Below are 14407 nucleotides of genomic sequence, written 5' to 3'. Positions count from 1 at the left end.
CCCAACCCAGCTTGATTTCATAAAGGGCAGATCATGCCTACTAGATCTGGTGGACTTCTTTGTGAAGGTCACCAAAGAATGGATGAGGGCAAAATCATTCACACTGCCTACCTTGACCTGGCCAAGGCATTTGACACAATACCCCACTCAGGCATTGTTGACAAACTAAATAGGTTAGGTACAATTCCGTATGTCACCTAGTGGATAGCCAACTGGCTCACAGACAGGACCCAGGAAGTTAGAATTAGGGAGTCCACCTCTACAAAGAGATCAGTCACAAGTGTAGTCCCTTGAGGATCAGTCCTTGGATTGTTCCTTTTTGGCATTTACTTCTTAGATGTCAACGCCAATGTCAGTGGTCTCTGGCTGACTAAATTTGCAGATGATAGCAAATTAGGAGCTGTCATTGAATCTCACACTAACACAAATGTTCTCCAGGAGGGGCTGACACAGATAAACAACTGGTGTCAGAGTCATGGCCTAAAACTAAATTCCAAGAAATGCATAATAGTATCCTTTGGGAAGTCATCCATCCCTTGGTAACTATCATATTGACAACACATCCCTTAGAGTTGACCCAGTAGTCAGGGACTTAGGGACACACATAGATAGTAATCTAGCCTTTGATCATCACTTGTCTACTAGTACTCTGATGGACCTCCTGCATATCCACAAAACACCAGAATTACCCATTCTAAAGACTTAAACCTTGCCTGTGATATAAATTGGACCTGCTAGAGAGATATGTATGTATCCCAGAGACTGCTGCATCTAAGGAACAGGCTCCCCATCCATGTGAAGCAGAGTTCCTCCCTAATCCACTTCAAGTGCAACTTGGACAACTGGATGGGAAACCGGAAATTCATCCCTGGTTTGGCACCTATGTGTCTGATGCAAACAGGTAACCTGTAAATGGTTCATCTCCCAGGCCCATGCTTACACTTATCAAGGGTATCAAAACTCGTCAGAGATTTGGGATGCATTGCTAGGCTTAAAAAGGCTCTTATGGTCATTAGTCTATTAAACACCTATGAACCTATAAACTCCAGTAATTAATTTATGGTTCCCCATATATTTATCCAAATTTTGAAGAGGGTGAGGGGCAGGATTTGTTTTACATAGATGGGAGGTTTATTCCATTGATGAGGTATCCTTCGGGATGTGAATCTCTCTCTCCAGCAAGTTCTATTAGAGTCACAAGTAAGGTTCAGGTCTATGGAATGCTTAATCTCTGTATAATTTTTCTTGTGAATATGTAACATTTTTATCAGGGCTGGAACAGAGAATGTCTTGTAGATCAGACATAAGTCACCTCTCAATAAACAATATGAGATGGAGTAAGGGGAATGGGCCATTAGTAGATATGCTTAAGACATGTGTCTTACACTTTGTATTTTTTTATTGAGAAACCTGTGTGGCCACTTCAGCTGGTGTATGTGCCTGGTTAGGCACATGCAGAACAGAGAATTGTACTCAATTATGAGCCTGATAAGGGCCAAGTACAATGGCACTATGACTTCCTTTGATCTTGATGCCATGCCTTTACTTAAAAGTTGAGCCAAACAGAAGAATTTCCTCACTCCTGTAATTACCTGATGGTCAAAGTTTGGGTTACTATCTATCTGTGTTCCTAGGTCTCTCACCACTGGGTATACATTTAGGGATGTGCTATCAATATTACAATTTGAAGGGATATCTGATTTACCAAAAGGTATGATTACACATTTTTTAGCACTTAGTCTCAGACCATGGTTTTGGCACCAGTTTTATGTCATTTTTAGTCTTTTTTTTTAGTATGTCAGCAGTTTGTGGATTCAGTGAGTTCTCCCAGCTTACAGTCATCAGATAACTTAGGAAGCCAGAGCCCCCCCTACATTGGCCTTTACTACAGAGAAGTATATACCAAACAGGAGAGATACTATCACTGCGCCCTGTGGGATACCACTAGTAACAGGTTTCTTATCAGAGATAGATTCACCTGTCTGGACAACATGTGTCCTGTCAGTGAGCCAGTTTGCTATCCATCTGACAATATAGGGGTTTATACCTAAGTTAGTAAGCTTATCTATGATCCCCAAGTGGGGGGTTGTGTTGAAAGCATTGGCCAGTTCTAGATAAGTGGTGTGCACCATTTTACCCTCATCCAAGAAGTCCACCAGACTGAGCAGGCAAGACCCCCTTTCACAAAGTCAAATTGTGTTTGGTCCATAGATTGGAGAGTTCCTATGGCATTATTGATCAGATCAAAGATGATTCTCCATGGCCTTGCAGATAACTCAGGTCAAGCTTACAGGTCTGTAATTCCCTGGGTAAGTTGATAGGCCCCCCTTGTGCAGAGGGACAACTGTTGCAGTCTTCTATTCCTCTGGGACAAAGCCTGTCTGGAAGTTGGGGATAAAGAGGATTTCTAATGGCCCTGATAGAGTCTGTTTTAAGCTATTTGATAAGCATTCTGGAATGTTGTCAGGACCTATGGAGGCTGTGTTTTTGGCTTTAGTGAGCACAGTAAAGACCTGTTCCCTTGTATTGATGGGTGGGGGGTGGTTGAGGTATTTCTTTGGGTGTGTTAAAAGGTGATGGAGGAGAAATTTGAACTGAACTTGTCAGCCAGCAGGTTTGCTGCAGTTTCAGGATGGATGTTGTGATGCCCCTGCACTGGCTCAATAATCAAGGAGCCTCAGTCCTCACCATTAGCACCAGTGAGGGATGTGCACATTGGGAGGAAGACAAGTACACACACAGTAAATTACAATTTCCCTTAAGAGCACACAGATATCACAGTCAGTCTGGGGCTGGTTTCTCCCTCTCTCTCCAGATCCCCAATAAGACTCCCCACTGGCACAGCTATAGGGTTACGATCTCAGCTGAGTGGTCAAGCCAAAAACTCCAGCACCCTCTCTGTGCAACCAGTGCTTTGTGTCCCTGCCCAAGTAGCTGACACACACACACACTTTGAGATTTGATTTATATACAAACATACAGACACTCCTGGGGATGGCTGACACAAGTTTACTAGCTATGCCCCCTTATGCCCAGACTATAAGGTAGTAATCACTGCCACCAACCACCCTTTATCGCTTTACTTTAAGGCCCTTCCCAAAGGGTGACCAATTCTACTGTGTAATGTTACTATTATCCAAATGGTAAGTGTGTCCAAGACTAAGGCTATTTAAGAGTGGCCTGTACAGTGTCACCAAATACATATGCAAGTACTCTAAGATCTTAAATATCTCTAAACAAACCAGTTACAATTAAAAGGTTTAAATATATTTAATAATAAATAATAAAAGAACAAGACAATACTCAGTAACTCAACACAGTGACAACACAGTTCAGAATTACAGCAAATATTTTAAAACAACATTGCAGGACAGTCTCATATAAATACAGAAAATATTCCTATCTATCTCTAAGAGAAATCAATGTAATCTAAGTCTTACTTACAGAGCCAGACAAGTGCTGATGAGAGGATGTTGTCAGATCCAAAGACAAATACAAAATTCCCAGACTCACTTTCTGAGATAGTTCTTAAATTACTATCAAATATTTCTGCTGGGTTATCTCAGATTTAATTATTCTTGTCACCTCTGCCTTTAGATCCCAGGCTAACAGGAACTTAAAATATAACACCTCTGTGTTAAAAATACTTATCTCTCAGACATTTTGCTTAGAACTGGAAATTGTAAAACTGTTAAACACCTTTACCTTTGAAACCTGTAATTATTTCTGTTTCCAGACAATAGAAAGAATTTCTAGCTGCAGATGTTCTGTCTCCAAGCTGAGATAAACACCACTGTAAACAATTCAACTTATTTTCTTAGAGTTTTGCTCATTTCCAGCAGGGTGCACTGTGGTTACATTTTTGAAGCTCAGCACATAACATACATAACATACAGTCTACTTACATTTGTAAGACAAGGTTATGGATCATATTAATATTTACAAAAGACATAGGATTATTTCCAAAATTCTAGCTAGCTGGGCTGACAGCCTCACAGATGAAAGTGTTGCTATTCATGATTAACGTGGCGCATTGCTGAGCATTTTCCCTGACGTTATGAACATAATTTAAAAAAGCCTTATGGTTATCTTTAACCTAGGAGGCTATCTTTGCCTAATAGTTTGCATTGGCAAATTTGGCCAGGTCTATAATTTGTTTGTTTGTATGTTTGTTTGTTTAGACTGGTGAGTGTCTTTTTGCACTGTTTTTTCTGTTCCTTCTTGGTTTTGGAGAGGATGGTTTTCCTTTTGTTGAATAGTCTATTTATGCTCTGGGTCCACCAGGGTGGTATATTTTTACCAGTAATCATAGGTTTGACTCAGGTAGGTATTGCCTCCTCTATGCAGCTATGAATGTGGTTGAACAATGCTTTTGTATACAGCTCAGAGTAGGCCTCAGTGTCATCTAGGTTTGGAGGGGCTTGGAATTTTAATAAGCTGTCACTTAGTTTGAGGTAATTGGCCTTAGCAAAGTTCTTAACAGGTTTGGAGTTTGATGAGGAATCTAGGTTAGTTTTAATACTAAAGGAGATCATTTTGTGGTCAGATCTTACCAGGGAGGAGTTAATGAATGGGAAGGATCAGCACCCCCCCCCCATGTTCGTGAGTACTAGGTCTAGGATATTTGTACCTCTAGCTGAGGAGCTAACTAGCTGCAGTGTGTTTGCATTGGCCATTTCCAAAAAAAATCTGAGCAGGTGAATTATGGGTCATATAAGTCTTCCAGTTTATGGAGGGGTAGTTGAGTTCACCTATAAGTATAGTTTTAGGCTGAATGTTAAGAGATTCCAGTAGGTTTATGTAGAAGGTGTGGTTTTTCAGACTCATGTCATGGGATCAGTAGCTAGCACAGATATAATAGGGGGTTGCATCTATGATTAGTTAAGCATGGGGCCGTTCAAGTGAGTCATTTTGTTGGACCATTCTAGCAGTGTACTTGTCCATTATAAAGACTGAGACACCTCCTCCCTTTGTTTTATCCTGAGCTGAGGGGATTGAAATGTATGAAAGGTATTGTAGTCTTTGATAGCCAGGGTGTTTTCCAGCGTTTATATCACATTATCAAAAGATGAAAATAACGAACGCTATTTCATTGGCCCCAAAACATCTAAACATGAAAATATCGAACATTCAGAACAGCGAATTTTATCCCATGGAAAAAAATTGCTGCTCCGAAACACATACACACAACACAAGCACATCAAACAAACAGCAACCACACACATACACTTAAATTCCTACATCTAACGCTACACTAAACTAAACATACACTACTATCTACCCACTTACCTTAACCCAAACCCTAACTCTAAGGTCCATCACTATCGCACACTCACCTAACCCGCGCCCTAACCCTAACTTACTTAAACCGCCCCTAACCCTAAAGTCTGTCACTATCGCACACATGCCTAACCCACACCCTAACCATAACTCACTTAACCCCCCCAACCCTAACATACAAACAATCGTGCACTTACCTGAACCCAACTTTCCACCATAGCGCTAAGAATAGCGAAGCCACAGAAACTGCCAACCAAATTCTTTCCCAAGGAAAGAATTTGCTGTTCTGTAGTTTCGCTGTTCTTAGCGTTTGCTGAATAGTGTTCAATATCAGAACAATCGAAGTTTTAATACTTTGATGTTCTGATATAGACCCTGTTTTCCATTGTTCTTTACCATGTTTCCGTTAGTGCCCATGTATCTGTGTTCTTCAGGGTGAAGAGTGCCTGCAGGGAGTGTAGTTTTTTATTTATTTAAACTCCTAGCATTTAGCAGCAGTACCTTTAGGTAGTCATGAGTGACTTTTGTTATGTTGGAGGGTTTAACAACTCGGCATCACCCAAAAAAGGCACTATTGGGGATAGACAAAGCTTTTGTCAGTATCTGAAAGCCGAGTGGTGACAAGTGCAAATCATATATGGCAAAGCATAGTGGTTTGTCACTCTTGACTCCCAAGGCTGACAGATACTGGATCCCTTTGTTGTGTCACCAGAAACTAAGCCAATTGTTGAAGTTTTTTTTGCTGGTACTGTGGTATCATCATTGCTGAAGGTAGGATGCTACTCAAGGATAGATTCATATCTGCCTGGGACACATATTCAGAGAACACAATCATGTCTCTCTTCATGTTGTCCAGTGAGGTACGTCTTAGGTTGTTTGTGCTCACGTGGACTATGACCGTGTCATACTGGTACTAGTGGTTTAAATACCTAAGTGCATGCATAATCATATGGTTGGGTCAAGCTAAGGATAATCAGCTTGGTAAAGTGCAGCTGATATTACAAAACTAGGACAAGACATTTACTTGACCACTTTACTTAAGTGGGAAGCGACAAGCGAGGCCCCTACCAGTTTTTGTCAGTAACTCAGGTTGATAAATAAAGAAGTGAGAACAAATGAGAATTTTTCCAACACATCTTGTAAAGCTTTCCTTTAGAAGTGGCAGGGCTTTATATTTAATGAGGCAGGGGTTCACTATGGAGCTTAGTAAGAGAACAAGAACAAGACTGTCAAGAGCCTACTTACACTGTGTTAAATAAAAAATATAGAAAGTACTATGCGCATGGTATATCTTACACAAACAGTATAAATAGCCAAAAAAAAGAATAGTGTGAAAGAAGAAGACAATGCAGAGGAGAGGAAAATAAGATGGTGACCATAGGCTACTGCAGTTACCATTTTCTTCTTTTACAGGCCTGAAAGCAATCTGGTTGGAGGGCAATTCATTATACTGGACAGAGAGCAGGGCCCAATCACATCTACAAGGAAAGCAACTATATATAGATATAAACAACTAATGCCTTTATTGGAAGAGGTGGCATGGCATGAGATGGAACCAATTGAGGCCCACTGTGAATCAGATGGCAAAGGAGCTGAGACAACAAAGAATTTTGTTATTGTGTGTGTGTGTGTGGGGGGGGGTGATATTGGTTTATTCTCAAATCAACATTTGTATAGCTCTATTGTAAAGATATTGCATTGCTACAAAAATCAATTTTCATACTCTGTTGTAATTTGCTCTGCGATTCCACCCAAATTAATATAGAGATATAGGCAACTTAGAGAGCCAGGAACAGGAAGTCGAGGTCCTTGAATTGTGAAAAGGAGAGACAGGTTCTAAATGGGGGATTTATTGTACTACAGCACCCAGACATGGAAGATAAGGGCATGGTATGAGTTTGCACAGATGGGTTACACCTAGAGATTGGGCCTATTTTATAGGAATCAGGGCAAAGAATGGAAAGGAGATAGACAGAGAAACAGACAGAAAAAAACAGAAATGGGTGAGCAATTTTAAACAGTTTCTTGAGAATAGAACAAATGGAAATGTTCACTGACTCAGGAAACAGGCTATAATTCACAGAAAGATTGCAATGCAGCCAGGTGGCTATAAAAGCAGTGGGTCACAACCACAGTAACCTCAGGTCTATTGCTAGGAAAAAAATGCATGGGATGCTATGTGACTTTAACAATGGGACAGGACAGCATGTATACACTGGCATGAATGGAACCTGAACGGGCAATCCAGGTACCAAATTGGGGGCACTTTGAATTTTAGTATTTCAACTTTAATAGGATGGGGTCCAGCCCTCCCATGCCAGTGGGGCAGTGTGATGGGACAAGTCATTGGGAAGAGGTAGAGATTTAAAGGTAATAACTGGTGGAATTTAGGGGTGCCATGCTTTCTGAGGATATCAGCTGATTCTGTGCATGTTGATGTGTAGCCTCCATCTCAACTGGTAGAAGTTTGATTGAATAGGCCAGGGTCAACTGGCAGATTTCCAAATTCTCAAAGAATGACAAGCTGTAATGGATTGCCAGCTCTTCATGCCAGGATACAAAAGATGAAACAGCTGATCAAGTGCTTATATCTGTGCAAAAAGCTGAATGTGGTTTGAGTGTAAATAAACAAAACAATTATTAAAGCGATAAAACATTTGTAAATCTGATACCTGACTATAAGAAAGACATAAAAGAGAATGAACTGATTTAGCTTTATTATAGTAATCATGTATAAAGAATGCCCCGTAAAGCATTAGTCAAAATCCACAAATAAGTAGTTATTACAGGGGAAGAAAATTGGTTGAATAACTGTCCACAATACAGAATTCAAGAATTCAGAAGATCTGTGCATGAATGAAGAATTTATACATATAATATCCAATCCACACTATCTACAGTTCAAGGGATAAAAAGTGAGACCTACAAAACCATAACACATTTAATGAGAAATAGCAAAAGGAATAGCTATAAAATTGTCATCTCCCTGTTCTGGAATATAGGAACTCACCTTTGCAGAGACACAGTCTCTCACAAGCACAACTGTTAATAAACAGAAACTGAAAACCAATTACCTGCTTCCACAAATCAACCATGCCTAAATATCAATGCAATGTATAGAAAATGCTGGAACAAGCCCAGAAGAAGCTGAAGTCTACTACCTGTATATCAGAAACAAAGTAAGCTGAAGATATGGTGTCACAGATTTCTAGATATTCCAAGGCCATTTAGTCTTTTGACCATTTATACCCTGTGAGTACCTTCCTCTAGGCTATACCTATTTTCTCTAGAAGGCCTGGAATAAATTTGTGCATACATTTCCAGTCATCAAACTTAGGTTTAAGAAAAAAAAAAAGATAGCACGTTGCACCACTTAACATGCAAGGAGGGTTTATTTATTCACTGATGAAGATTTAGGTATTTGCTTCTAGTATTGGAGAAGTCATTGGGCTTGCAGAGATACAAGAGATCCAAGACAACTAGGCCTTTTATGGCAGAATATATGAGACACAGATCTCCCATCAAAAGCTTGTAAGAATGATTAAAGGGATAGAGCTTCAGCCTCTCTTGACAGCTCATGGATTTTAGGCCTGTGATCTTTTTGGTTAGGAACCTTTGGGGTCTTTCTATTTGTTTGTTATGTTTAATGAGATGCATCTTGAAGGAGGCATTGTATTCAATAACAGGTCTGATCAATGCTAAGTATAAGGGACTGATTAATTCTAGATCTTGAAGATATCCCTTTTTAGTTTGTTGTGCAAAATAAAAGGATTTCTTGACAAGCATTGTACATGATGATCAAAAGTGAGGGACTTATCAACCCAAGTTCCTAGGTCCCGTACTATATTTTCATTTTGTGGATGTGAGTTGAGTGTATAGTATGATGAGGAGAGGGATTGTCTGACAAAAGTAACAACACTATATTTTTTAGCATTTCGTTTGAACCCATTTTTAGTACACCAAGTTTATCATGGAGAGTTCATGCTTTTATCAACAGTAGCAATGATGCTGTCTTGCCCCCCCCCCCAAGAATATGAACTACATATCCTGTTTAATGCAACTTCAAGGTTCCGAGTACTTTGCACTGAGAGCACAATAAATAAGGCTAAGCAGTATTCTAATTTTGACAGCATCATTTGTTATGATGGGGCTTTCCTGGATTCCAGTGAAAGAGGGTCTGAATACTTATACTCAAGACCTAACTGTTTGAGATTCATTGCTGTGAGGTCTTGTACATGTGAGGTGAGTGTCAGTTGCTGATTAAGTATTATACCCAGGTATCTCTGTATTGTGACTATAGGTGAAGGTGAATCATGAGGGTTGGTGAGGGGTTTCAGTTTCATATTCTGACGTGTAACAAAAAAACATAGTAGTCATATTTTTGCAGTTAATTACAAGTTGCATTTCAGCCTGAATGCACTTATTTATGTGTCCTGTTTCTCAGCCTAGCAAATTTAGATTGAGGTTTCCTAGAATAATGACACTATATTTCCAAGATGTTTTTAGAACAATGTTTAAATAATAGCCATGCAAGGTTAGTGAGGCTGTAGCCCAGGCTGTGCCTACAAATGGTTTACCCCAGTAAACAAACTAACACAAATAAATAAATTAATGGAATGTATATCAGAGCAATATCAATCTTTAAGGGTTTTCTGAATGTCATTTCAACTGTAAGCCAACCTGGGTTGCAGTCCTCTTGAGATGAGTTACATTCAAGATGTGTAGCTTCTATTGTACTGTTAGATTTAATCAGTAGTAGTATACCTCTCCCTATCTTAGTTCCTGGTCTGTTGCTTTATAAACCGCTATCATTATCCTTTATGAAGCTTGATACACAGTGATTCCCCCGGATTCACGAATCCTCCGTGTAAGACTTAATAAGTCTTACTCGGAGGCTGCAGTTGAACGGTATGACGTCAGCGTGCCATGAATATGCATGAGGGCACGCTGACCCAACCGTAATTCATACACGGACCGTGTAAGAAAGCAGGGGCGTGTCTGACTGCTGAGCAGTCTAAATGTCCACGCCCCTGCAAGTGATTGAAAAGTAAAAGCAAATACACAAGAGTGAGTCCACTCAAATGTCCTTGCACTCAACACCACACTCCCTGACATTGTAAACCCCCATCACAGTTATAAAAAGTAAAAAGTTAATTTTATTTTTTTAAATACCCGAAATAGCTGCCCGTATTTGCGCATGTGTGCACAGGTGTGCCCGTTGCTTAGCTAGAGTTAGCAATTCTGACATGGAAGAGCATAAGAAAGAATGTTTATGCAAACCACACCAAATAGCAGTAGTGTAATGGTAGGGTGTTCGCACAAAGAAGAGGCACTCTCCTTCATATTTATTTTTAAATCAGTATATGAAATAATACCAGACAAAAATATGTGTAAATAGTAGTAAAACGCAGTGAAATGGCCAATGTATCAGTGAACAAAATAAATATTTTAAATGATCCTTATATATAATTGCCTGCAGCTAAGCAGCGCTTCACCCAGTGCAATAGAGTTGCCCATAGTTTAATAACAGTTAATCCAGCACAATAGAGGTGCCCATAGCGAAATAGCGCTTTAACCAGCGCAATCTGTTTGCGCAGACATGTGCGCCGTGCCAACCAGGGCACCGAGGAGCAACGTAGAGCAAAGTTGCTTAAATGCAGTCACACCCCCTAGCCTGTCTGGGCAATATGAAAATAAAATGAATGACAAGGTTCAAACCCAGGACATTGTGCATCATAAGCAAAGTACAGAACCACTAAGCCATGATAACTTAGGGGAAACAGCCACTGTTAACAGGCATATACTTACTAATGGTAGTTTAACCATTACTAAGCAGGTTGCCAGTCAGCCGAGAATTTTAAAAAACGGCCAATCACAAAAAAGTGCGGGAAATGCGGCATATTTAAGCCCCATAGGCGGGAATACATGCCATAACTGATTGTAGCTCACATCTGCAGTTAGAACGGCTGGTGTCGGAGAGGGAACACGCTTCCGAGCGCAACGAGGGGCATCGAGGAGTCAAAATACGTGGTTTGGCTCCTTGTCCACCATCATGAGTCAAGACTCCTGCAGGGCCAGTTCCAAGGGACAGAGTGCAAGGCAGAGGCTTGGAACCGGTTAGCTCATGACCTCACCAGTGCCACAGGCATTCCTCGGACTGGTGAGCAGGTCCGTCACCACCATGCAGACCTGAAGAGATGGAAGCAGGACCGCCTGAACCAATGGATACAGGAGGCCCGTGGGATGCAGAATGCCCCACAACTGAGTATGTAGCTATGGAATGCAGTATGTAAGAATTGATAATTGAGTATGTATAACGGATAGGTATGTCTCAATATCCCTTCATTTACTTTACAGCTGCAGGTGACCGTGCTGCGAATCAGCAAGCCTATGCTGATAGGCTGCTAAGGCTGCACCACCAGGCAGGTTAGTGATCATTCTGCATGTATTGTTATATAAAATATGGGGGAGAGCATGAAAGAAAGTGTTGTAGTCCAATAATACAGCCATAAAATTGACTGTATAAGTCCTCTGCATGTACTGTCAGATAAAAACGTCAGAGAGGCAGAAAAAGAGTGTAGTAACCCATTAAGAAAGGTAACATATGTCTGGAATACTATCTCTGCAGACACTGTCATATAAAATAAGTGAGTGAGCCTGAAAAAAAGAGTGTTCTAACCTATTAATAAAGGTATAATATGTCTTGAACATGTCTGCCATATGCACCGTTAAAACAAATAAAGGAGTGAGCTTGTGGAAAAGTGTGTAATGCCATTAATAAAGGTCTAAAACCCAGAGTGTGTCTGTGTCACAGAGTTTGAAATATTGTTGTACCCTTGCATTATACAAATAGTACTGTTTGAAAAAGTGCTGGCAACCCAGAGTTGTGCAGTCCCATATAAAGTGGATGATGGAAGTGCTAGTAGCTTTGAAGCATATATATATATATATATATATATATATATATATATATATATATATATATATACAGTCCACAACAGTCAATTACTGGCTGGCATGCATAAGTAAATCTGGCACACGTGTAGCATGTTAGTTTATCTCCAGAAATGTGAGTGTGTGTCAAGAAATGCAGGGTTCTGTACAAATCGAAGTGAAAATGTCATGTGAAAACATCCCAGATATGTAAATAAAGAAATAGAAATGCAATCAGGAAATATGTAGCAGTAACATCTGCATCCTGGACAGTTAGTATGTCAGATATAGGTCAGGCATATATTGAACTAGCCAAACCCATTACACAACCTAATGTATGGTGGCAAGTGTAATAATACATGTAGGGGATAGACACCTGCAGTCACTAGGAATGTAGTGTAGACTAAAAGGTAATTATAAGATGTTAACCAAGGTTTTTTTCTACATGCTACTGTATGTGCATAAACCATTCAAGTCCACACCTCAATGAGTATGTGTAATCTTAAAATTTGTTAGGACATATGTCCTATTGTTCTATAAATATTTGCATTCATGTTTATGCATGTGCCCTGTTTAAACACCACAATCATGGTGGCCTGTTGCTACCAAACATCCCTGCATGCTGTTGGAATATCCACTGTGGTTCAATATATGCATGTGTTATGCTTGCTGTTCAACTGTTAGAACCTTGGTGTGTTGGGTTATTGGGAATATTACTGCATGCTGTTACAACTAATCTGGAATGCTGTTGTTTATGTTGTAATTATACACACCTAATCACAGAACATATGGGAAGGCCGGTCCCAGCAGACCCACCTGTCCCTCCTCAGCTGGCAAGTGCACCTGGCACCAGCAGGTCCGGTGCCCAGCCCAGGCTCCCCTCCTCTGTTGGTCCTGTGCCACCTTCAGGTGGAAGTGCTGCAGGGGATGGGGCTCATCCCCCCCGTGCAAGCATGGGTGGAGAAGGGCCACCTGTCACCCTTCGAAGGGTCTGGGTTGTGGTGCATAGGGAGATCCAGCATTCAGTCGCTGATCCCCTACACCAGCTCGAGGTGAGAGTGGCGCATCTCATGGGTGAGCCTGCCCGTCCTACACAGCCCCCAGCATATCCACCCTCGGGGCTGTGAAGGTGCAGTGGTGACTGCCCATGGGTGGGGATCTCAGTTCCACTGTTACCATCTGTGAGCTCATGGGCTTGCGATTTCCAAACATCCAACCCCATCAATTGTGTTCACCCACCCCATGTGTCATACATCGCCCCTGTATGCGTCTTGTCTGTCTTGTCTGTTTACCTCCCCAACCTAACTCCCCGGACATACTTACTTCCTCTACCTCACTTCACATGCTCACCTGAAAAAAAAAAATGGGCAATCTGTACCCACAAAAAAATTACGCCCCATACATAGCTGCCCATTTCACACACATGTCCATTGGACATGTAAACTGATAATTATAATTGGCAGTACAACATACTTTGTTGTCCTCACCCCTCTCCCAGGGGTGGAAGGTTTCAAATATCACTCCAAATTTATTTCATATGCACAGCTGTTGCTGGTAAAGAAATGGGCAGCTATGGACCTTCCCTACACCCATCCTGCACATCCCGAGCTTGTTTACCTACTGTCTGTCCCTCTTTGTGCCCCCTTTTTCACCACTTTCCTATCTCCCCATTTTCTTTTCTTTAAAAGAAATTAGCACGGGGGTTAGCGGGAGTAAGCACTTTTAAGCAATAGTAAGCAGGTTTAAGCAAGTGTGCGCATGTGTGCGCTTAGCTAAGCATTGCAAAGCATCACGCAAACCCGCACAAACCCACTTACAACTGCTTAAAAGTGCCTTAGTCACTCTATGGCAGGGCCCTTGTTCTGCTGAGCAGCAAAAGAAAAAACCTCTGCCAGTCTCGAACCCCAGACCATTGACACAATAGACTGCATGAATTACCACTAAGCCACAGCAGATATACAAATAACTTGGTTCTGAAATAAATATATCATGCATTACAATGAGGGAATGTAAATGGAAATCAGGAATGGTATAACACAAATCCTGTTCTGTGGGTCTTTACCAGCAGTTGTTGTGGAATTGCATAACATGACTGTGAAAGGAGAACCAGCCATCCTAGCAGGGACTAATGTTACATTAGCACCTTACAAACACCACACAATATCAGACCAGGATAAATACTGGCCACAGGAAT

Source organism: Protopterus annectens, chromosome 2.part0 (assembly GCF_019279795.1).
Source record: "Protopterus annectens isolate FY-2018-M chromosome 2.part0, PAN1.0, whole genome shotgun sequence".
In the NCBI taxonomy this organism is placed as follows: domain Eukaryota; kingdom Metazoa; phylum Chordata; order Ceratodontiformes; family Protopteridae; genus Protopterus; species Protopterus annectens.
This window is presented reverse-complemented; position numbering follows the sequence as displayed.